Here is a 22,639-nt window from a genome sequence, read left to right as displayed (position 1 = left end):
GGATTAAATGAGAAAATGCACATAAAGTGTTTAACACAGTGGTAAGTTCATGGTAAACATTAAATAAGTATTAGATTTTATTATGCTTGTCTTTATGATTGTAGCTAGTGTTGTTATCATCATTATTATAGTTGTTATCATGATTATTATGATTTTGAGTATCTGTGAGCTGGATTATGACTCCCCCTAGGATACAAGTTTAGTGAAGTAGTTCCCAAAAGCTCAGACTTCATGGAAACCCTACCTGGCTCCCAGAAGCCCGCTACTCAAGGGAGGGTGACTTCAGAGTTGTCACCATCTGCTTTCCCACTTGGCTGTTTGGTGAATGGTGTTCACTCTGTGAGTGGGGGGTGGCTATACTGGCTGCTTGGAGCCCCTAGCTGCACCCCTCAGTTGGAACCCTCCAAGGAGAAGTGGTTAGCTGCTATTTCAACAGAAACCACTCGCTCTGCTGGTGAGCCTCCCGGAGGAAGGGAGCAGGCTTCACTCTGGGGCCAGGTGGTTGTCTGCTCTCTTCTGCTGTTCCACCTGGGCCCAGTGCCCAACTCTCTTGAGGCAATAACGTGGCTCAGGGTACCCAGCGGGGGCTGTGAGAGAGGGAAGAAGAAAGCCCCCAACCTCGTAGCACACCTACTCCAAGGCAGGCCTCCAAGAACGAAAACCAGTTGGCAATGTCTTGGAAAGGGGAACTTGTCTCTTAAATCTGCAAGAAAGAAAAGGGTTGTTGTTTTTTAATGGCTGTTTTGTTCCTGATGCAACACCCTCCCAGTGGTGGTTCTGGCATTTACACCCCGCGCAGGCTCTGATAGCACCGAGAACAAGGACAGAAAGCACAGGAGCCTTTTACGAGAGGCAGCCACTAATTTCATTTCATGGTTTTCCCATCTGCTCAGGGACAGCCCAGACAGTTTTCCATGTGTAATTCATAGCTCTTTGTAATTTAGGCTCACACCGAATCAACAGCTTGATCAAGAAGCCCTGGCGAGGATTCAGAGGGTGACACTTCCAGTTTCTGTCCTTGTTCAAAGCCGGTGCTGGGCCTTTGCCTATGAGCTCACCTTCTCTTGTCTCCCCCTCTCAGAGTCTGTTTCTCTCTCTCCCCACCATGTCTCACAGCCCCTCGAAATCTTTTTTGTCCATCCCTTTTATCAAACACTAGATTTCCACCTTGCAAATGTGCCATTCTAACCAGACACCTCCCATAAATTATATTGCTCCCCCGACTTCCCCTGGCCAGGGCTAACGTGGAGGCTCAGTTCCCATTCTTCACGCCTTTTCTCTGGGTTCCAGCGATGCACTTACGCAGAACATACGTAAAATTCTGCCGACATTGAGAATTCATTTGGCTTTCGATGCTCCAAAAGGCACATGGGAGGAGGCACGGTTTGTGTAAACTCAAAAGCTATCAGACAGCTTCACTTTTTTCCTCTGAGAATTGGAAGACGGTTTGCTTACAGAGCTCTGGTTCTGTTTGTGCTGTCAGCCTCCTGCTCTCAAACGGGCCAGGCAAAAGAAGAAGGCCCATTTTCAAGATCAGATGCAAGCCTGTCACTGCATTGCCACTACAGCCAGAGGATATCAGAGTCAAGGCCTTAGAGCTTCTGACTTAATCTCTTCATTTTGTAGAGGAAGAAACTGAGGCTCAGAAACAGGATATGGCTACCTAAGCAGCTGGTCATGTGGTATGCCATGTCAACAAGTCCTTCATTTTCTTCCAGTAAAACAACATTGTTACAAGGCACCTGGCACCTTTTTAGGTTCTTTACATTCTATCTTGTTCAATCCTCATAAAAGCCCTATAACGCTAGGGCTTCTTGGTATCGTTCTCATGTCATGGATGAGGAAACTGAGGCACAGAGAGATTAAGCAACCTTTCCAAGGTCACACAGTACAAAGCAGCAGAACTAGGACCCAAACCCAGGTGGCCTGGCTCGAGAGTCAGTTAGGAGAATGAGTTTTTAAACTTTTATAAGAAAGAACTGATAGGAAACCAAGGACCTTGACTAAGAACATAACACGCCTTGCTAAATTTTCTCTTGAAAACTTAGGAAATGGCAGCCAAAGCCCCAAAGAGGAGGAAGAATATGTAAAGGAAGAGATATGAAAGAAAGAACCAAGCAACATGACTTACAGAACCCAGAGGTAGAGTATCAAGTTATGGTCCAGGACATGATTTGGCTCTTCTTAAAGGTTAAGTTACACCGAATTCTCTGAAACAGCAAATGCCTGGCTTGGGAGACATGTGCATTTAGGACAACGGACACGACTGAGATGCTGGCTGCCAAGGAGATGCAGGTGGATAAGCCCATGCCCACTCTCCCCATGGTACTACCCTTATTAAAGGTGCTGTTCTGTTCCTTTACTTATCAGACTTGGGGAAATGCATAGATAGAAGTAGAAAGAGGATCCCATCTCAATCCTCACTTCTGTAGTCGGTCAGGGAGCCCAACATGGCAGTCACAGCTGCCTTCTCCCCCCACGCTCTGCCAGCAACTCAGTTGGATAGAGTCTTTATCTGATGAGAGGACCAAATCTTTGATCCAGATGATCGGAGTATTTGGTGGCCCTGCCTTTACTGAGTTGCCTCAGTCTCCCTTTGCCAGGGATTACTGGGCAAGGACATGGCTCCAGCGCATCCTTTGGGTTCTGCAGAGCTTCCTCCCTGCCGCATCCTCCATTGAATCCGGTGACATCATCATCTCCCATCCCTTTGGTATGAAGGTGTTTGCTTGCACACCTATGTGCGTTGAATTGAAAGACAGATACAGATGTAAATTTCAAAGAATAAAAAAGGCACGCAAATGAAGTATTATTGGCTAAAATATTGTTGCCAAAAACTTGAACTTGAATCTGATCAAGCTTTTAGACTTAACTAATAGTTTATAGGAAATACAGGGGAAAGGGGTCTGACATCTTTAATAAACTGGAGGGAGAAAGAGATTGAAATTTAAAGCCTAAAAGGAACTTAAGATATATGAATTAATTGTCATGTATGGGTCTTATTTGAATTCTGATTTGAACAAAAAGCCTCTTCATGTCATTAAGAGGTGACTGACTATTCAGTAACTTCTACTTTTCATGTTTAATAATTTAAATATCAGATTATTATTTGTTAAACATCAATGTTAGAATTTTTAAATACAGAGCATTATAGGGACAATGAATATAATATTAATTTCAAATGATATACATATTTTTGTTGTGAAGTCCTCAGTAACAAGATTTCTAAGCATAGAATACATTCCATTTGGATGAAATTATGGAGGGGAAGTAGAGAATAAATAGTGCATTTATGAAAATAAAGAAATATAAAATTTCAAGAGTTTCCATATTTTTAAAAAGCAGTAAGGTGGGTGTCAAATTGCCATAGGACTTAGATTTTGTGGGTACTTTTAAAAGGTTAAGTAACAGTTTTATTTTGTAACGTCAGTGTTGTTTAGGACACATGTGATTCATGCACAAAACGATCCCTTCTTTGATTGTTCAGAGAAAGATCCCTGTGTGATGGGGACCGTGGAGATGAAAAATTCATTATTCCTTCATGAACAACACACGAGGCCGAATTCCCCTGGGGGTAGACTGGCAGAGACTGCGACCTGGTTTTTTGTTTGTGTGTGTGTGTTGTTTTGCTTTCAGCAATTAGAGAGCAGTCCCTTGCCCTTTCTGGGGCTTACTTAAAATGTCAAGAAGAGATCTGTCCGCTGTTCTCAATGACTGGCCCTAAGCATTATAAAACCCAAGGATTCTGCTTGTCATCTATATTTACCCATTCGCTGGACAAATATTTATTGACCACCTACAGCACTCAAAGCCCTGGGCCTCGTACTGAGCAGAATTATCTGAATTTCATAGATTCTGAGATGTGAATTTTTTCAACATGTTGGTCTTTGAATTTTGGACGTTTCTATGACAATGCTTTTTATTCTTTCTTAGTAGCCCCACAAACAATTCCATATCTTAACAACCAAGATTTGATGGAAAAGTACTTTGTCCATGACTTACTTCTCTGCTTTCATCCAAAGAGAAAATATGTAAGATAAGAGGAGGCAAAATTCACAAATCAGAAGCTCTGGGGCAAAAAAAAGTCTTGGAACTTGTGTGGCTCAAAGATGATCTGTGCGTTTCATTTACTCATGCTCTTCTTTGCCTTAGAAACATACCATAAGGGAGTATGAATTATTTATTCTTATTCTATAGTTCTTCAATTCCCAAATGACTTTTTTATTGCTGAAGAGAGAGATACTTTCTAACCAAAAACTCATTTGGAAATTGATTTTTGATCCGTCGTTGAAGCCATAATTTCAGGAGACTGACATCTATATCATGCCAATAGAAACTAGTTAGAAATCTTTTTAATCAAGCAAAAGAAAGGTTTTTCTACTCCTTTTATTCACCTAAACATTTATTGAGCCCCTATAATGGATCAGACACTGCCAAGGATTGTTAGGGGACAGGGACAAATGAAATATTATTTTTGCCTTCATGGGACTTACAATTTAAAGGGGAAGGCAAACTTGTGAGTCATTAATGCTCAGATAAGGAAGAATGAAATGAATGCTGTAGCCAAGACCCAGATGAGCCAAATCTCATCTACATGAGATTTGCACCACTCCACAGCAGTACACGGACCTTGAGTTGAACAGAACTAAGGCTGTTGTCCCCTTTGCTCCCCAATGTGGTTACAAAAGAGAAAAGACCACACGTGGTGCTCAGAACAATGTCTCAAAGCAGCACTTCCATGGTTGATAGAAAGAGAGAGCCCCACCCACTGCAGGATGGCAAAGACTAAGTATTTTGAAAACTGCACAGTCAGCCAAATTTTCCATTCTCCTCCACCTGCTGTGGTTGGCTTCTACCCAGTGATAGATCCCAGCGGTAGGTCCTATTGGTAATCTGTTTACTCCCGATTCTTTGTCCTGTCCTTCTTCCCTGTCCAGCACCTCCCTGTCCCCTGTCAACCCTTTCTATTGTCGTCACCTTTTTCTGAGCTACAAGCTCTCCAAGGGCAGGCAGCAAGCCTGTGTGTCACAGGATAGAACCTAAAAATTAATTTTGCTATTTCAAGGAAGGAAGAGAAAGAAGGAAAGATAGTGTCTATTCTTGAATCTGCGAGCTTAATAAACCAAAGGAAATGTGGGGTCCACCACAGAGCAGGAAATTGTAGCTTGGAGAGCTGAGAGAATTCAACTCTGGGTTTCCCCTGCTGAAAGGGTCTGAGAGCAGTGAATCTCAGCCCAGTGCTTTGCCCCAGCCCATGTTGACAGCTGATATTCGTGCAAATGACAGGTAGTTGGGGGCCTAGTCAATTTACCTGAATCCCCAGAGCATTGATTTTCAAGCCACTTTTCTCTCCTGCCTGGTATGCAAGTGATTAAAAGTGAAGTTATTAAAGAGATAATATTGAAGTCCCTCTAATTTATGGAAGAGGAAAAAAAGTCACGTGCAATTTTTGCTATTTTATTTTTAGTAACAGATTTCTTGAGACAAATCATTCTGTATACACCCCAACAACACCAGTGGCCCCCCCACCCAGCACAGCTTGGCCAGAGCTTACCTACCACTCCCTGCCAGCCCCTCCCACACTCAGACCCAGGAGTCAGAATCTGAGACAACAGGAACTCTCCCCTCGGTCAGTGCCCAACATGGTCCTGCTTTCTTCTTTTAACCCACAAGATCTATAAACAAAAAGAAAAGTAGAAATATTACCATTTTTTACAAAAAATCACCCATTCTAAATATCTTCATACTATTAAAAAACAAAACACAAGTAAAAACCTTTATTTCTAGTACACCTGGGTTTGTGCAGCCTAATTTTGAGAACACTGTCATGTACAATATTTGGGACATACACATACTAAAAATTAATTGTTGCCCATCTGAATTCAAATTGAACTAGGTGTTTGTATTTATCTGACAATCTTTTTTTCTCCTAAACTTTATTTTCAATTACAATGTACATTCAATATGATTCAGTCTTTATGTGGCTTCTTCTATAGATCCTCCGTTAAAATTCTTCTCTTCAGCTTGTCTTCAGTTGGTGATTCAGGCTGATTGATCTATAATCTAGCTGTCAATCTGGTTTGGTGCTGTAGGAGGTGGCCACCTCCTTCCACCGACATGGCCACCATCTTGGGTCTCCTGTATCTGACACTCTTCTCAGTCACCGACACTTTTATACGACTATTTCTTCTGATCAAAGGGGTTTGAAATAATAAGTCCCTAATAATGCTAGCCATTCAAGTATTAAGCAGTCTATCAAAGGAAAAGGATTAGCATCCCAGAAATCATAATATGGGCAAAAGTCTCCCTTACCTATAAGAAGGAGAGCAGCCCTGGGGATAAGGGGGAAGGGAGGCAGCTGGCAACAAAGTGAAGGTAGAAGAGGATGGACAGAGCATCTTCTGAGGACCACAGCTTGTGTGGGGCAATCCAGCGCCACCCCACAGAGAGCCTGCTCTGCCCAGTCCCGTCTCCTCCCTCCGGGGCCTCTGAGAAAGTGAAGAATGAGACCTAGTTCAGTGCTTTGGAAACCCTAATATTCCAACCGAGGAACCCAACTGGCTTTCGGCTTTCTTCCCTTCCCTTTGTGTCTCAGCCCAAGGCTTTCACACATGTTCTCACAAAGGCGAAACAAATATTTATAGGAGGAAAATATTAATTTTGCTTCGATAAGCTCAAAGAAACAGTTAAATTTGTATGTGGATTTTTTAATCACAGTATCTGGACTACATAAACATGGCCCATATTATCTCCCCCCCTTTTTTTGTGGCCTCAAAATTTGAGCCAAGTCTGGGAGTTAAAAAGTCCCATTTTGTGTAATCAGGTTTTGGTTGAACATGATTGCTGAATTATTTTAAATCGAAGACACATGTCTGGAGGCTGAGCTATATGTATTATTTCAGGATGGTGTCCATTAGGTCTTATCCACAGGGGCTATCTTCAACTTTTGCCACATTCAATGCATTCTTTATACATCAGTATTTGCAAAATGGTGGATCATATATAAGGGAAAATTGGAGGGAATATGGTACTCGTTAAAGGGCGATTTTTTGAAATTATCTTGACTGCATTTTTCAGACCTGTTTCCAGTCTCCCCTGCTAAGGGTCCCAGAGCTAGTTGGAAATTTTCTGGGGGGAAAAAAGAGAATATTAAGACAATAACAGTGCATAAATGAATAAAACCCTGCAGTTGTGCAAGACCCTTTGCAAGGTTATGGCTCTGAAAACTTTACAACTGAATCAACATTTGCTTTAACTCCTTGTCAGCCCTAAACACTTTAAGTGTCTTAATTGCAGATCTAAATTGTTGCCACTGCCGAGAGCTTTTCCCTTTGAGTGTACTTGTCCCTGAACTGAGGCTTTTGTCAGACTTCACCTGGCAAGGGCAGCCCGTTGATTTTGTAAATTGTTGCATCATGTCCGGCCCTGACTTGCAGGTCGCTGGCTCTCCCTGAGCAGTGCTCGGGCTGAGGGAAACTCTGATGCCCCAGCAGCCTGGCATCCCGGCTGCACCAGACATCACTCCAAAGATGGCCTTCGTGCTAAGAGCTGGGGAATATGTTGCATGATTGTTTTAAAGCATTATTGAGGTACGACTTCCAAACCATAAAATTCACTTCTCAGAAGTGTTCAATTCAATGATTTTGGAAAGTTTACAGACTTGTGCAACCATTACCATTATCTGACTTTACAATAGACCTTGCACCCATTTGCAGTCACTCTGCATTCCCACTTCCGGCCCTTAGTAATCACAACTCTGCTTTCTGTCTATAGATTTGCCTCTTCCGGGCATTTCATGTAAAAGAAATCAGACAACACGTGGTCTTTTTTTGTCTGCCTTCTCTCACTTGATGTAACATTTTAAGGTTCATCTATGTTTCAACATATACCAGTGCTTTGTTTTTATTGCTAAATAATATTCCAGTGCATAGATATACCACATTTGGTTCACCAGTTCACAGATGCTTATTTGAGTTGCTTCTACTTCGATGTGAAATAAATCTGACATGGGATGGCTAATGTCATTCGCAGTAAACTGTAAATTGGATTTACTTAGTATTTTTTAAGGGGTTACCAAGGCTCTCATTCACACTGTCTGCTGGGACATTCCAGTTCCAGAATAAAGTAGGCTCCTGAGTGCTTCAAGAAATAATATTGATCAGAGTGAGAACCTTGGTGATTCCAAGACATGAAGTGATTAAGAAAACGGGAGGGGGAGCACTAGGAGATTTCGAGACTGAAGTGGTCTGAATGGTGGCCTCCGTTCCTCTGTGCCAGTGCTAACCTGGAGTTAAAGGGCTCAGACGCACTGGCCCCATGGCCATTCCTGCTGGCAGCTGCGGCACACGCTGCCTGATTTCTGAAGGCCTGCTGACTTCAATAACATGGAGGCCACTCAGACGGGAGTGAAGTTGGAAGTGGCAGGAAGGTGAACAGGTCATAACACGGGAACAGAGTTGTCAGGCTTTGTTTATTTTCATGCCTTCTAAGACTTCAGCGACGGATAGGAGATGCCAGCCTCTCTGTCATGGAGGAATGAGTGTTGTACATGATAGGAAGGCAGCTGTCTCAAAGAGTGCCCTTGCACGTGACCCCCAAATCACCCATCTAGGTCCCTGAAAAACCCACACTGTGATCCTTCCCCCAGGAATCCTCACAGAAAGCGGGTATGCACAAAACAACTTGGCTTATAGAACGTGGCGCAGATCAAAGGGAAAACCCAGCATTCTCGTCCTGGCTTGCCGCTAACCTTGTCGGTGGCCTGGACCAGGTCACTGACCTCTCTGGGCCTTGAGTGAAACAAGGGAAGTTGACCTTGCGATTCTTGCCTAAAGTTTTTTCTACTTGCAATATTCTGTTTCTCTGATGACTTTGAAACTTATACTTTTGAAACCCACATTTAAAAGTTAAGCCAGTATTATCATCTCATGAGCAATCAGCTTACTGATGTCAAGAGACTCAATGCAGAACGGCAACTGCTGACTACTTAGCATTCGGAACACGACTTTTTTTTCATGCCACACAGCATCCCCAGTGGTGCCCCAACCTTGTTTTGCAGATAGGAAAATTGTTGTTGATTTTTTTATTCTCTTGCAAGTCGTCTAGCTTCTTCGTGTCAGAGTTGGGAATTGGACCAACATTTTAGGGCTTCCAAGACCTTTATTGTATCAATTAATCCAGATTGCCTGGGAGCAAAGAAAATAATCACCCAAGAGGTTGTGTAAAATAATCCACCATTAAAAAGAAAATCTCTGACTCAGTGGCCAAAAAAAGCCTTTCTTGTTGTTGTTTTTGTTGTAGGGCTTAGGCTCCTGTTGGAATGGTGAGACCTCCCTGGAGAAAGAGGTTGGAGGGGCTTGCAGTTCAACAGTAGGTGGTAAGGCTTTACTCTCCCAAGAAGAAAGCGTGCTTCCTGATGAGAAGAATGTCAGCGTATCTTTACTCCCTTTTCCCTGGTTGCCTATGTGTTCTCTTCCTCTTGCCTGTGGAGCAATCTGACATCTCTTGCCCAGCCTCCCAGACACAGAGCCAGCTCCTGAAGGTTTAACACTGTTTTCATTAAGACTTTCAAGTACGTCTCTTCTTAATGGAAGGCAGCAATCTTAGCCACTTCCCCATGGCAAGAACCAGACATGGAGCTTCCAGGGATGCCTGCTCCCTTCAACTCCATGCAGAACATTCCAGAACCCTGGCCTTTTGACCGTCCTCCAAAGCCAGTGACCATCCTGGTAGTGAAAGAAATCTGGGGACAGATGGTATGAAATTGAAATTGTGTTATCCCTACCCTCACTCAAATCCTGGCTCGTGGTTTTGGCAAATCTCCACTGAACTCCATGGCTCTCACGCTGGCCTGTTGGAGGTCTGTGTCTGAATGTGGATGCCTGAACATCAGGGCTGACAGAGAGGCGGCACATTAAGGAGGAAACTGCATTAGTGTCGTGTGGTCCCTCCAGGACAATCAGAACCACATGGACAATTGAAGAAGTCCACATGCCACCAGACGAACGAGGAGGGCTCTTGTCACTTGTAGACCCATCTGTTGTTGAAAAATAGCCTGTATTCATGAGAAGCCATTCTGTGTTGGAAAGGGAGCCTAGTCCTCGGGATTAAAAAAAAGGCTGCAAAGGTTCTTTTTCTGACGTTCATTTTTGAATTTAGCTGAAAGATAGTCTCATAAAGCCACCGGAAGCAAGCACACAGCATTTGTGGGAAGTTTCTGACATCCTCTTCTGATTTGCTATGGATGTCTGATGACCCCTCTTTGTTTCACTTCTCTCATCAGTAGGATAGAAATGGTCAGTATTCACATTATAAACCAAGCATTAACAGCCCAGGCTGAATTCTGGGAGGCACTGAGTTGGGAGCGGAAGGGAGCAACAGGAGGAGGAAGAATCTGTCCTTTGGTGCACTCTGGAGGGATGGTGAAAATTCCCAACTGAATCTGCAACATGCTGGTTCCTCTTCCTCTAATTGCCAACTTTGATAAATGCCACTAACAATGTATGGAGCAATCAGGGTGCTTGGGTGGGTCAGCCTCTCGCCTGATGGTGTTAGTTTATTCTCATGGTGGAGAACTATATTTCCCGCTCTCCTAAATATTTCAAAATGGTACAAGTATTGTGTAAGTAAGTCCATACATGTGAAAATACAAAGTTTAAGTTCTTTGAGCAAAGGATATTAAAGAATACACAAAATGGCATATTGCATTTCTTCAAGTTCTTACTAAAAAATCAATTTATTAATGATTAAATTTTGCATGTGTTATTCTATCCCATTGTCATTCCAAAAGGAGGGAGGAAAGCAGGGAATTTGGGGTTCAGTTGTTTGCATTTTAAAATTTCTGCTCCACCACTAATTACTTGGATGACTAGAGTCTGTGCTTCAGCATTTATATTTATAAAAATAAGCATAACAACAATTACATTATTATTATTATTATTATTATTATTATTATTATTATGCAACTTCAAGGGATTATTGTGAAAATGAAAAGTTGCATGCTTTTTTAATTGTAAAGCCCTTCTCAAAAGTTACTTATCACCTAGATAGGGAAAAAACAGTAAATTCACCAAAGCATCTGGAAAAGGTTTGTCTTTTATACGGTGTTGTAATTAGTGAGTGTGGGATGCAAAGAAAAATTCTAACAATACTGAGATGAAAAGTGAGCTGTTTTGAATAACATCCTCGTCTGTAGTTCTCTCTTTCCAACTCTGTCTCCAGAATGTCCTTGCTTCTTGAGATGGCTTCTATACACTTCAAAACAGGGAACTATTGTTGACAAAAGAGTTCCAAATTGTGACAGAGAAAATGCCGCTGCCATCTCTGGTCTCATCCAACTCCCTTTCCGTGGAGATCAGACACATTTTCCTGGCAAGATGTTCATTATGCAGAGGTTGCTTTGCAATTTCCTTCAACTTCTGATTGCGGGCAGGTTAAACTGTGCCCTCAGTTCAGGATTTAGGAGAGTTCTGAGGAACGAGAAATTAGAGTCAACTGTGGGAACGCGGCTGGAATGGCGCCAGCAGACATGGGCTTTGACAGTGTTGTCTCCGTCATAGTTGACTGTAAATAATTTGTTACTTTCTCACAAACATTATTGTTAAAAAACACTGGAACCTAAGGTTCCTAAATTAATAAAACTCCTTATCAACAGTACAATATTTCTTTAATAACTTATTTCTGACGTGGGCTCATTGTATGAACATACATTGATCTGTTCTTAAATGGATCGCAGTCCTGCCTTCCCACCCATAGTCAGGATTATCTGTGCCTCCGTAAGTCAGGAGTCTGATGAGGTTTTCTTTGGCTGATTCAGAGGGAGAAGGTAAAAAAAAACTGGGGGACTGGAGACAAATAGATATGACGCCCAAGAGAAAGGGCATTTTAGATTTGAAGAAAAGGGGCCGGAGATGGCATATGATTTAAAGAACGATGTCTCCTTAATTTTATGCACTGCCAAACTGTATGAAAATTATAGTCCTTGGATTGGGTTCAGCATCATATGGACCAAACAATTAGATGTTTTAAAAGTCTTCATTTTCATCCGGGTGGTAGAGACAAGCTACTGGCTATAACAATCCAGCTCTCAAAGCAGTCTACATCTTTTCTCAAGGGGGGGGGGGGGGTCAAGGATACTTTTAAAATTCTGATAAAGAATCAGAATTTTCAGAGGCATAAATAAATACAAAAGTTTGCCCAACAATTACAGGCATTTCATGGATTGGCTGAACTGCGTATCACAAAGATCTGAAGTACTTCAGTAGCTCCTGAATCTGCCCTTTTCTTAGCTGTTTTTCACATGGATAATGGACATGTCAACAACGGAGAACCCCCTGACATGGGAAGCCATATGCCATAAATAGTATGTGAACTATTTATGTGACCAATAGTAATGGTAAATATCATAGTCCTATGTGACAAGTAGTAACCTTTTGTTTTCAAATCTTTTTAGTTCTGAATAGACAGCAGATGATGAAGATATCACCCTTTGATTAACCTTTTCAGTACCATCAGGTCATTAAAAAATTAAACTATTTTCTGAAAAAGATTCTTTAATTCTTCAATTTCCAGAAAGAATCTGTATCTTTGCATCTGTCTGTTTGTTTAACTATCAGTCATTATTGCAACAAAATTTTCCTTAGGAAAACAAGTAAAATCAACTTGTAAGAGCAGTAGAATTAAACAAAGAAAGAGCTAAATATATAGTAACTCCTTTTTGTGGCAAATGGGTCAAGGTTAAAGCTCTTCCATAAGAAATAAATTTTTCATGCAAATAAAACCTTAGTTTTATGTTTAAAGTACAATATTCCATTAATTTTGAATAATGATAGAGGATTGAATAGATCAATGTTTCCCCCATTCTATTGAGAATTAAGATGTACCAACACTGTTTTTATAAGATACATTAAAAACAGATTTGATATTTGAAAAGATTTCTATCAAGTTTTTATTTAATGAAATCTTTTTAAAAGAATGTTATCTTATTCTGAAGTAAATACTTCACAAATTCACACTCATACAATATGAAAGTATTTTCGATCTAAAAAACAAAAGCATTTTGTAGCCAAGTTAAACTTGAAAAATTAATTTCAAACAGCTGAAAATTCTTTTAAAAGGCATATTTTGTTTTTCTTGATTATATCACCAAGTAAATTCTGATATTAAAAATACCAGGGTTGAGGGATGTACTCCCGCCACAAAGCCTTCTCGTGTTATTTCCCAAAGAACCAAAAAAGAAAATAATTATATATGGGCTGATTATATAGGTGAGAATATTGCTTAATTGTACTTTAAATTCAATCTCCAAGGTGGTTGCTTTGTATAATAAAATAGCCCACAAATCATAAAATTTATAAGTGGACTGTTCTGCAAATGTTCTGCATTTGCAGAGTGAATGTTTCATTTTCAGAATTACCGACGCATAAAAATCATACGTGCCTGTTGGTGAAAGACCAGTAAACTTTCACGTGTTCTGTAAAACTTACATGCTGGAGGCCAATACTCGCAAAATTTAATGATCTTTCTGCTAATAAAAACCAACTTCTTTTTTAAAAAAGTAAGGAAAAGAAACAAAACATATACATCCTAAGTGTACTGTTTTTTTAAAGGTGAGTGGGTGAAATCATCTATTTTATATTTCTAATCTGCTCATGTTTGGTCAAATCAATTTCTTTTTTCTTCCTAGGAATAACGGAACATGGGAAATCAAAACTGATGTGCTTGGTCTATTATGTCATACCTTGAAGGAAACCAGTTCTTTTTGGAAAATGACACGGTAAAATAAAAATGGGGCTGGTTTTGGTGTTTTCGTGTTCATAAAGAAAAAAAGAGGGGGCAACAAAAAACCATAACAACCCACTTTCTTTTAAATGTGTTTTGTCATTAAGCTTAGGGATTTTATGCAACTGGGTATTTGCTCGACATTCGCTGTGTGCGCCTCACAAATGCGTTGTAGGCTGTTTCTCTTTCGTTATTCAGAACTCAGCAAATCTTCTCTTAGAATCAAATATTCTACTGGGCGAGCAGGAGGATTCCCTGGCTGGCTCACAAAATTCAAAGTAACTTGCAATTTAGTTTGCTCTATAGATGAGTAGAGTTTAAGCAGCAGTTGACCATTAGGTAAAAAAAACAAAAAACAACATTCTAGAAACCACATTCATTCTCCCATCTCGGGAGTTTCAGAAGCACTTCTGCCACCAGCACCATCGGACTAGGGGTTAATCTGAAAGACCATGAATTCCTAAATTCTTTAGTATCATTTAAAAAGATAAAACTAGGACTCTCAAGCAAATATAAAATAAACTCATTTCAAAAATTACTTTAATTTACTAATTAATGAGGGAACCAGTAAGATGTTATACCATGGGTCAAAGAATTCAATAAACCACGCATATATGGACAATAAGGAATGCTGAGATGAATTTACACAGAAAAGGAAAAGAGTATATCCACAGAGCAATGATCAACTACATTCTGCTCAGCCCAATTAATATGCATTTTACAGATAAAAATTATTTTTATTTTAAAAGTTTTCTACAACTTTCAGAATTATTTTTAAAAAAACAAACTTAAAAACAATGAAGGGTGCAGATAACCGTAAGGATTTGTTAGGACACTTGGTGACCTGTCTTTCACCTACTTCATAGTGTGTTACCATCCTTTCTGATGAAAGGCGCGACAACAGAGTCCTCTCAGTCAGTCATACCCCTGATGTTGTGACTTGGGGAGGACAGACTGAACCATCCTCACTCTCTCTCTGTTTACAGTCTGGACCAGGGCTGTCCAATAGAAATGTAAGGCAAGCCACATATGTCATTTTAAATTTTCTGGGAACCATTGCAGGGGAGAGATCATCCTACAGTGGATATTCTTATTTTTAAAAAATTTTTTATTAAAAAAAAGAACAAGCAGTTACAATTAATTTTAATAAGATTTAAATAAACATATGCAAGCTATCAGTTCAACATGTAATCACACAAATGATCAATAAGGTATTTTGCATGCTTCTTTTTATTCCATGTCTTTAAAAGCCAGCGTATGTTTTACATGTATCGTGCATCTTACACGGTCCAGCCACATTACGAGTGCTTTACTGGCCATGTGTGGCCAACAGCTACCAGGCAGCACAAGTCTGTATAAATCAAACACTCATAAGCTAACTAAGTTTTGCAATTTTTGAAATATTAATTAAAACATTTAGATCTGTCCCAGCCCTTCCAAGCCCATGGCATTATTTTCAAAGTGGCCAGGTTTTCAGATTTCCTCACTTTGGAATGAGGCATGATCAACAACCAGGGGGAGCGGAATTTGAAGTTGTTGTCTATTGAGGCCCCGTGAAGTTGCTCATTAGCAATCTGTACCATCGCGGAGACCATCCTCACCCCTGTGATGTGAGAGAGAGAGAGCAATAGAGGCACGGGCACATAGCGATAACCATAGTAATACACATAATGTTGCTCTGCCTGTCACCCGAGTGTGACAATGCCTCTCAAAAACATTAACTTTTCCTTTTTCATATCACCCTGGTGAGGTAAAGAGAGGAGGGACATTTCTCATTATCCCTCTCTCACTGCAGAAAGACAAGAGATATTTTTCTTCTTAGCACAGAAGTCACTAAAGTATATCCACCTCAGCGTCTTGTATATATATGCACAGGCCTCAGCTGGGCACAGACAGAGCCCAGTCCGAGTTCCGCCTCCAGAAGAAAGAAGGACCCCTCCCCACAGGACGGCTGCCATGGCTTCCCGGGGCTGCCTCCCACATCAGTGCCAGGCAGATGCTGAAGGAGGAGGAAACAAATGACCTGGTGAAATCTGTCCATCAGAGAGGCCCAAATACTGTAGGAATTCATTTATATGCGTCATCTAAAACACAAACCAAGTGAACAAATACTAAAAAACAGAAACAGTCTCACAGACTTGAGAACAAACTCATGTTTGCAGAAAGGAAGGGCAAAACAGTGAAGAAGATACGATTACAAATTTCTGGTTAAAAAATAAGTAAGTCATGGGGATGTAATGTACAGACAGCACCGGGAATATTATCAATAATATCATCATGAACTTGTACGATGATGATAGACAGTTATTAGACTCAGCGTGGCAACTACTTCCTTAGGTACATTAATGTTCACAAACTATGTCGTACAGCTGAAACTAATACAGTATTAAACGTTAACAATATTTCAATAAAAGTAAACATTTAAATTGTATTTAAAATTCAACTGAACTTTTTTTAAAAAGAAGTAAGCCCCTGCTTCCCCGCTGATTCAGAGCAGGGATGGCGCTGGGACCCTCCCTCTCTAAAGCAGCGCGCTGACCATCGCTGTGTGTGTGGACCACTCTTTACCGGCCCTTCTCCCCACAAGGAGCCCTGAGCAAAGGGAGGAAGTGCCAGGCAGGTTCAGACAATCCATGGATCCCTGATGAAAAACCCTGAGTGTGTGTGTGTGTGTGTGTGTGTAAAAGAGAGAGAGAGAGAGAGAAGCCATAGGCTGTTCCAAGATCCAAGACCTTTACCCCCTTCCTCATTTTCTTAGGACTCCAGTGGCTGAAGTCAGGGCCCCAGGCACCAGTGGCCCACAGACTTCCTTTTAACACCCCCCTGCATGCCCTCTCTTGAACTTTCAAAGGAGCATGCACGGCAGTTTTCTCCCCACCCACACGATCAACTATTTTGACTCTGGTGGCCGCCATTTGCAATCATCACCTCCTCTGTGTGAATGGCACTTTACCACCTGGGGGACAGTCCTCCTACTCAACTGGCCGTGTTGGTCTGTATTTAACATTAGCTGCTCCATAATAACCTATTGAAGGCTAGGCCCTATAATGTTTGTATAAGGAGGGGAGCAGTTAAGAAAAGACTACATGGGCCGAATTCAAGAAGGGGGTTATTTCTTTCCTACTATAAACAGAAATGATTATAAAACCAGAACCCAGAAGGAGCTCCTCACCCTCACTTTCGTGTGAGGGGGTTTCGTTTCTCCACAAGGCCCACTCTTGGCATGCTGACTTCTCTGGGTTTTGACTGCATTCCAAGGAGGGAGATAGAAACCAAAGCAAACAGAGTGCCCCCAAAGGACTGTCTCCTCCCTCCAACAGGCTTCTATTTTTAATTCTCTGCAGCTTTTAAAACATTTGAAGGGGGGTGGTTTCAACAGCCTGTGGTAGGAGAGAACTCCTGCTCTCTCCAAGGACCGCCACTTCAGATACTCCCGGCCCACAACGGGACACCAGGGCCTGGCCTGGGCAAAGCAGTGATCTTGGCAGTTTCTTTTCAGCACATTCTGTCATCACAAAGTAACTTTTAACAAGTGTGTTTTCCTCTCCACCAAGGAATAGAAAGCATGTTTGGAGCTGGTTGCTAACTACAGGCAAAAATGCACCTACTTTCCCCCCTGAGTGGCTGCCTCTCACATAAAAACACATTTTACTGGAGCTCAGTGTTTTATGTGGGTACTTGACTTTAAACCAGGGACCCCTAAGCTTTCTGTGGGATTTCTCACATCTACCCCACCAGGCAGGTGACAAAAGGTTAGCCCACTTTGGAGGGGTGGGGAAATGGGCAGACCCATGATGAGAGAGCTTCCTGAGCATTTACGTTCTGTCGGGTTGTGGCCTCCGGGCACCTTTGTCCCAAGCACACGGTACAGTGTCATCTTGTATGCATCCCATGTGCATTTGCGGTCCACCAGCCAAGACATTCATGTGGCAGACATACCTTGAATTCTGTCCCATACCATGCACCCGACTCCCCAAAGCCTGCTATGCTACGTCTTCGGAGGCCAAAGCAGCATGTGACAACCCTGACCTCAGGGACCACAAGGAAGATAATTTCTTAGAATTTCCTTTGTGTTGTCCCAGGCTGCCTTTGCTGGCTGTCTCCGTACCCGCAGGGCTCGCTTTCAAAAAGACACATTTAAGTCAATTGGCCGTAGGAAGTACTAGACGCAAATAACCTCTCAGGATTCCTAAGGACAGGACTTGCAGCTTGGGAAGGAAACGCCAACTTAGCTGCAGGCGTGAAGGTGATGAGAAGCACTCCAAGGTGGTAGAGATTTCAAAGTTATTCCTACCTCCTAATGTTACAGCCATTAAACCAAGAATTTAAATCTTTAGCCAAAATGCTCTATTTCCTAATACAAAGTTCTTACTTGGCAATATGCTGCTTATAAATGTCTCCTGCTTTTTCCTCTTCTCTCCGGCTTTCAGAGCCCATTTTATATTAAATAAGGAACAAAGCAGTAGAAACCAGAAGAACTAATATGTCTGGGCTCATCCCTTTCCCCTTGATTTCCTATCAACTTTGGATCCAATGAAGCCTAATAGTAATTCAGCCATGAACTTGCTGCATAAACCCTGGGGGGAGATTTGTAGCATATGTTTTCAATTCATTTACGCTGGACTCATCAACATAGGTTGCTTTCTGTTTTGTTTTGTTTTTTAAAAAGAGCTATTTGATGTTTAAGGAATTATTTCCACCTTTTAAAATGAACCTTTTAGAGCCTCGCTCTCTTCACAATAGGAAGCTGCCAAATGCTAAGAGAATAGGAACTCAAGTGCAGGAAGGTTCAGGGATGGTCCACAATGCAGAGCCATGAATTTAGAAAGGGTTCAAAAGTTGGCAAAGTGAACCTCCTCATCCCTACCCACAAATAATAAATAACAATCACAACTAGGAAAAGGAGAAAGAGGAAAGCCACTGGAAAGCCGTAACTCATCCAGTCTCCAGCCTTCCTGCTCTCTCTAATAAAGCAGGACTTGTTCGGAGAACTCAGGTGGTGCTGCCTGCAGGGAGCTGAGCTCGTCTTCCGCCGTAAATTACCTGGCTGGGGATAAGCTTTCCTCCAGACCCATCAGCCAGGCAGCTCTGCGAGACCCATCACCCAGCTCTGTACTTCTTAAATTATCCTTCATCTGCTGTGTCATCTGAAAAGCTAGAGGGAGAATGATCACCCCCAAATCTGACCTTCCCATACCACTAGGTCTTATGTACGTAACTCCCCTGCAAGAAATAGATACCACAGAAATCGACTTGCAAAAAGGAATGAGGAAGATAAAGCTTTCTTTATGCATCTCTAAATAAACAGTACAATATTTTCAAACTTATTCACAATAAACAAAAAAAAAAATTTATGGCACTGTGACCCTCAGTCTTTTTCCCAATTAAGCATAGCCATAGCGATGCTTAAAATCACTGGAAGTGAGGATTGGAGAGAGACCACTTTTCATCTGTGTTCTCACTTTGCAATCAAAAGCCTTTCCAATTGTATTCAGATGTGCACACACACAGACAGATGCATGCACACAAACATCTAAGGACCTGCAATATTTGAGTAAATGGCTACAACAGTGCCTTGAAATGTGATCAAGCCTTGAGAGCAGGTACCAGGCCAATAGAAATAACTCTTACCCATAAAAAGTTCCGTAATAAATCAGAAAGCCTTTTCTTCCATATGTCACCTGACATGTTTAATCTGTCTGTTTTGACAGAATTGTGGCAAGCACAGCTGACCATTGGTGAAGTTAGATGGGATTTTGTCCAGAATGGCAGGGCATTGGGCACAGAAGAGTATGGCAAGGACATTGTCAGCATCTTATAAATGCTTGTGGGCCAGCTCCGTGGAGCTCAGTGGAAGGGTACAAAGAAGGGGACAAACATTGCTGATGTTCCAGGTTAGAAATACCTCTAGCTAATGGGTCGGCAGTAATGGTCAGATCATCAAAATTTAACATTTTGTTTCCTCATTTGCTTCTCCTTAGAATTCAGCCTTTGTAATAAACTCTAGGAAACAACATAGACTTAGTCATTTTCACTTCGACATTTTACTTCTGGAATATACGATTACGCCATAGGTGAGGAAATGTACTCTTTCTAATGTCTGCACCTTCTAAACTGCAGGAAACCAGTCAATTTGTTAGTGTCAGGCTGACTAACCTTGGATCTGCTTAGACCATTCACTTTGGAAGGAAAAACTTTTTACCTGGAGAAGAGGCACACATTGATCCTGCCAACAAAACGGCGTTTAAATGCCTCTGCTTCATTCATGTAAAAATGAAGGTCATGGTCACTGTCGCTGACGCTCCTTTCCCCGAACCAGCTGGACCTTCCTCTGTGCCAAATCTCCCACAGTGTCGAGGAAGAGCAGAAAACCTTGACTTTATTTCCAAATCTTCATGAAAATGTGATCATTTGATCCTGCCCTGTAACGGAGGAATAATCTATCCCCAGTTTTACAGATAAGTGAACTTGAGACATGGACAGAGATCAAGTTGCTGACCCAAAGTTACCTAGTAGCAAGTCCTCAACTCAAACCCGGACAATCCAACCCAGAGTGCACGTTCTAGACCACCCACCCAGCCACCTGCATGTGAGCCAAATTCCCTCAGAGGTGTTTTTTAAATAAGAAGATTATTTAAGGCAGCTCATTATTCAATTTTATCATTGGTTAAATATATACACCTTAATTCTTTTTGCTCATGTTCTCCTTTCTATTTTGATGCAATTGAAGTCTAATACACAGACATAAAAGTGCCGAAGTATTCAGCTCCACAAATTTTCACGAGCTGCATGGAACCAGCACCTAGATCAAGACGCAGATCATTTCCAGCCCACAAGCCTCCCTTGTGCCCTCCTCCATGCATTCCTTTCCCGACCATTACTCTCCTTTCCTTTTTTTTTTTTTTTTTTTTTTTTTGCTGAGAGTGGGTGGGTAGGAATATTCGGTCGTGGGCACATGCTTTAGAAGCAGACTACCTGGGATGAGACCCCACTAAGCCTTTTACAAACTGCACATCCTTGGGCGAGTTACTTAACTTCTCTGTGCCTGAGTTTTCTCAACTTTAAAATGGGGATACTAATAGAACCTGTTTTATAAGATTGTGGTGAAGATTAAATACTCTAGTACCCCTAAGGTGCTGAGATCAGGGTAAATGGGAAAGATCAGGGTAAGCCGTCAGGAAGTGCCAGCTATTGTTATTGCTGGAATATTGCTCCCCACTCCCAAGACTGTCCAAGGGAGCTGACCAAGATCACGCACAGATAGGAGAGCAAGGGAGAGGGAGACAGAGGAATTCCAACCAAGCACACACTGTATGTCAACCTAAGAATATGCCCAGCTCCAGGTTGGGAAGAGGATCGGACAAAACAGGTTGAGTAAGGGCTCAACTAGTCAGCTTCCCAGTCCACAGAAGGGAGACTTCAGAATAAGAGCATTCTTTGAAACGTTGTGTAGTTTCTCCCGAGTGCTGTTCACACTCAGCACATGCACAAGTGGACACCAAAGATGAGCAGGCAGGAATGCCTTTCCAGATCATCCACAACCTTTCCGTCCCCACCACGACCCTTAATAGTCGAGAACTGAATGTAAGTTTTTTATTTCCTACAATAAAAAGAAAAGGGTGTGGATTTTGTTTTCTGCCTAATTCATGATCCTGTCCCTCCCATGATTCTGCATCATTAACCAGGCCCTTTTGACCACAAAGCAGAAATCTCTAGTTGACATGACTTTTTAGGGGGATTCAGGCGTTGTTCCATGTCCCGTTGTTTTAAATATATTTTGTGTCATTTGAAATATTGTCTACCCCTTTAATTTAGAACTTCTCAAAATTCTCTACAGTAAAAATCAACAGTAAATAGCTCATTGAAAGTATACATTCTAAGAAACCAGAAGCCTCAGGAAAATAAAAACACAAGATTGGAAACATGCCATGCAAATTTTTCCCAGCCCAAAGAACGCATTTATTGCAACACCTACATATTTTATGAAATACTTAACGAGTCATCCAAGTTTAAAAAACAGGAAGAACAAAAACATTTCAAGTAATAGTAAAAATGACAAGTGTATAATTCCAATTGGAATAAGGAGTTGACTAAAATAAAAGATTACCATAGTTTAGGTTCCCGACAAGTATTGAGTAGATCAAGGCCTGATACACTGATTTGAGTTATAACTCAGTTTAGAAAAACTAAAAATGGGTAGAAAAAGAGGCTCATGCTTGCTTTCCCCACTCTCTCCTCCCCTTACCCTCCCTCCCTCATCTCTGCTGTTTTTATAACATCTAACGCTGTACATTTGCCAGCTCTGATAGATCTTTTTACCACAATAGAGATAATGTTACTTACAGAGCTTTTCAACAGCGTGGCCATGTGGCCCGCCAGGCCCTCTGTCTACAAGGAACAAACGCTCCCTTCCTGGGTGGCTGACTGTGAGCTGGAACAGTACATGATGTTCGAGATAAGAAAATGAAAGTTCCAAGCTCCGAGTCTGTGCGGTTTAACCAAATGAGGTAAAGTAAGAAATAACAGGACAGTGAGGAGCTGCCTTATTTGCAGCACCGTGTCGGAGCCAGTGCAGGACTGGAGTCGGACAACTTCTCTCTCAGTCAGAGGTGGGAAGGCGCTGTCCCCACTCTTTAGCTCTGCATAGATATAAATGGGACATGAAGCAGCTCTGTTACCTTTTAGCGATATCGTAAATACCAAAGAGATCATTATAGATTCTTAATGCTCTTGAGTGTGCTTTGGAAGGTAAATTGAATTTATAACCTCCTGTCCAGTGGACAAAGATTGTGTCCACCCATTTCTAAAACCAGGGCTTACCTTTGACCCTCTTAGGTCCCCCCAACACTTTAGACAGTTG

At 41.6% G+C, this 22,639-nt stretch overlaps 1 long non-coding RNA gene across 1 annotated transcript; it reads right to left on the bottom strand.

Annotated features, from left to right (window-relative positions):
* Nucleotides 1-167: 167 nt before the first annotated feature.
* LOC118983602 (uncharacterized) lies at nucleotides 168-22,345 on the bottom strand. Its single transcript, XR_005065752.1, has 4 exons — nucleotides 22,123-22,345; nucleotides 6,313-11,468; nucleotides 5,555-5,675; nucleotides 168-2,737 (listed from the first exon to the last, which is right to left on the bottom strand). It is a non-coding gene; the product is annotated as an uncharacterized LOC118983602 (long non-coding RNA).
* Between the last annotated feature and the right edge of the window lie 294 nt (nucleotides 22,346-22,639).

Source organism: Sturnira hondurensis, unplaced genomic scaffold (genome assembly GCF_014824575.4).
Source record: "Sturnira hondurensis isolate 20B ecotype Veracruz unplaced genomic scaffold, ASM1482457v3 Scaffold0002840, whole genome shotgun sequence".
NCBI lineage: Eukaryota > Metazoa > Chordata > Mammalia > Chiroptera > Phyllostomidae > Sturnira > Sturnira hondurensis.
The sequence above is the reverse complement of the archived record's forward strand: the minus strand, read 5'-3'. Positions and strand labels throughout refer to the sequence as shown.